Here is a 3692-nt window from a genome sequence, read left to right as displayed (position 1 = left end):
GTGTTTAGTATATCACGAAAAAGCCAATCACCTGTTATTAATAATGATTGATTAACATATTTCTTTCAGCGGGCAGCCGGTGAAGATAACATTTAGTCGAGTTATGGGCGCCTGAGTGGCTTCAAGTCAAATTTAAAAAGTTGCACTTAGCTCCTATTCAAGCCAAATGCGTTGTACTGTAACCAATACAGTTAGCATCTAGTTTTATTTCATTTTATCTTAGCCCCCACGAGGGGTCGAAGGTCATAATACGGCAAGAATGTAAAAATGCATTCTATCATAATCATTGTAATATATACCTCAAATCGTTCCTTCCATTGCTAGGAATAAAATGTCAACTGTCTTTCTGCATGAGAATGCTAATAATAATTCAGTAGTTATAGAGTAAACTAGGTCAATTACCTAATACACTGAGGCCAAATTGTCAAAATGCACCGATTCAATCGCAACTTGTGTGTAAAATTACGTCTCTCGGCACCAATAGGGAAATAATGTTTTTGTAAAATGTATAACCTTATGCCTGGAACTTGTGTTCGCTACAAACAAGTACTTTTGTAAGACCAATCTATTATATTGGTATATTTACGGCTGCCTCGTATTAATTAAACTTTCATCAAAAACACTCTATATGCTTGAAGACAAGGTTTTACGGTATTACAACGGAAAAATCATCGATCTTCGTGTTGAGTGGCAATGACTAAACTGGTCATTCCTCATGAAATAATCCTGTGAATTAGACGAGCTTTAGCTTGTTTTTGTTGTTAAGCGGGATTCAATGATGTTTCACTGTTGGTCATCACTGATTAACAACTCGATACCGGCGCGTCTGTGTAGTTTACTTTGCTCTGGCCTAACCCTGCCCCCCCCCCCACAAAAAAAAAAAAAAACAGCACAGCCACGACACGGACGTATCTTTGTTTATCGGTGATGAACAACGTAGTCTAAATCTCATACGGGCCTTAATTAATTTCAACACCCATCTCAGGCTGGAGGTGTTAGTATAAACCACTGATAGGGGGGGGGGGGGTAGTGGACTCAAATTATAGGATAAGGTTTTTGATAGAGGACACGAAAGGTCACACAAGGATCAAAATTGAAAGTGTTTCGATCTTGTTGAAAGATATATGTGACCGTACAGCACGCATGAGCCGTAAATGTCCTCAATTGTATTCTGAGTTACAGTGTAAAATGGGCATGAAGGTCATATTCATAGGTATTTCAATTTGGTGCTACGTGTATCTCATTAAATGAGGTACACGTAGCACCAAATTGAGGTACCTATGAATACGACCTTCATGCCCATTTTACACTGTAACTCAGAATACAATTGAGGACATTTACGGCTCATTCGTGCTGTACGGTCACATATCAAATTACTCGTCTGATGAAAATACTCGTCTGATGAAAAGAACTAACATAGCGTGTGCTTTCTACGACCTGTCGTTATTGTGTTATTCTACAAAAACACCACTTAGCATAAAAATTAGGTTCTTGTAGGATAACTCAATAACGAAATATCGGAAATTGCACAAGCTATTTATTTTCTTAATCCTTGTCATCAGACGAGTAATTTGATATATCTTTCAAAAACATCGAAATATTTTCAGTTTCCACCTTTCGTGACCTCTAGCGAAAAACGTACCCTACCATTGAGTCCACTACCCCCTAGAGGGTCTATACTAAACCCCATAGTATCAAAGTTTGGTTGACATGGGGGGTTGAACTCGATCATTTTTTGATCCCCTTGCTCCTAGACTAACGGTGAAACATGATTGAATCCCTAATTAAAATAATACGGAATTGTCTTGTTATATTAATGATCAGTTTATATGTGATTGTGATCAGTTGACATAACTAAATTATATGGATGAAAGACTTAGATGTGCAGTTGTAATAGTATTACGAGGACGATATATCAATTGGTTGTATCATGGTAAAGTGCAACCATTTGTTTGACCGACATTTACACTGTTAATGTTATTATCTGAAACAAAAAATCGACGAAATATGAAATAGTATGTTTTAATAACTTTAATATTAGGAGAAAACTATGGAATATACAGGATTAACATTTCTTTAAAAGAAAAGCTACAACCCAGATAGCAAGACAACGTTGGCCCAACGTTGGCAATGGTCGGCATGGTCGCGGTCGGTAAGCCAACGCCAAGCCAACGTTGGACCAACATTGATATGCCAACCTTTAGTCATGGTTGGTATGGGAACGTCAGGCCAACGTTGGGTCAACGTTGTTATGACAACCTTATATTATGGTCGGTATGCCAACGTCAAGCCAACGTAGCCAGCCAACCTTAAAATGACGGTCGACATGACAACGTTGGGACAACGTTGTTTTGACAACCTAAAATGATGGTCGGTATGCCAACGTCGAGCCAACGTAGCTAGACAACCTTAAAATGACGATCGGTATGCCAACGTTGGGCCAACGTTGTTGTGCCAACCTTAAATGATGGTCGATATGCCAACGTCGAGCCAACAGAGCAAGCCAACCTTAAAATGACGATCGGTACGCCGAGGATGGGCCAACGTTGTTCTGCCAACCTTAAAATGATAGTTCGTATGCCAACGTTGCACCAACGTAGCCAGCCAGTCGTAAAATGACGGTTGTTACGTGGATGTTGTTCCAATGTCGTCGCACAAACGGTTGGAATCCCAACATTGGACCAACGATGGTATAAACTGTTGTTCAAGTCATGGAAATGATCATGTTTATAATTATTTTCTTTTTACTACTAAGGCGTATTAAAGAGTGACAAAGCCCCACTAGATAAAGTTATAATAATATCAAATAATATCAAATAGTAATAATAATAATAAAAATAATAACAATAATAATAATAATAATAATAATAATAATAATAATAATAATAATAATAATAATAATAATAATAGGCCTAATGAATAATAATGATAATAATAATGATGATGATAATAATGATAATGCTTATACCCTACTAGGTATGTAATTATAATACATGTAATAACAATATTGCTTTGGAATTAAATCAACTATAAGAATTATATTTTTATATTATTATTTTTTTAAATCAACATTTATAGCAAATGTTATCAATATTCACAGTAAATTTGATCAATATCCCTAAAAAGATGCACTTTGGCAGGTTTAGTCATGAAAATATAGCTTATATTAACTTCAAACACTTATTCAACTATGTAATCCCAGTTAGCTCAATTGGTAGAGCATTATACTTATAAACAGAAGGTCCCTGGTAGGTACTAAGGTAAGTGACTTGTGTAAAATTAAGGTAGTTAATTTGTCTTCGTTGTAAAAATAGAGAGCCAGGTAATTTAAGACTTAAAGTAAGCACAGTATACACAAGTAACAGCTTTTTTCGTTTTTTTTTCTTATTGGGCTTGTTTGCCAATGGTTGGATCAACGTTGGCTAATGGTTGGATCAACGTTGGCTAATGGTTGGATCAACGTTGGTCAAATAACGTTGGCCCAACATCAAAGATTTGATGTTGGCCCAACGTCGCAAATTACATTTGTATTGCGGTTGGGTCAAAGTTGGATCGACGTTGGCCCAACGTTGTGGTGGTTGGCTGCCCGGTTAAATTACGTTGGGCCAACGTCGAAAAGCAACGTTGGCCCAACGTATTAAGGTCAGTTCGCCCACGTTGGGCCAACGTAGTGTTGCTATCTGGGATGTACG

This window comes from Amphiura filiformis, chromosome 18 (assembly GCF_039555335.1).
Source record: "Amphiura filiformis chromosome 18, Afil_fr2py, whole genome shotgun sequence".
Classification (NCBI taxonomy): domain Eukaryota; kingdom Metazoa; phylum Echinodermata; class Ophiuroidea; order Amphilepidida; family Amphiuridae; genus Amphiura; species Amphiura filiformis.
Note: the sequence above shows the minus strand (reverse complement) of the source record.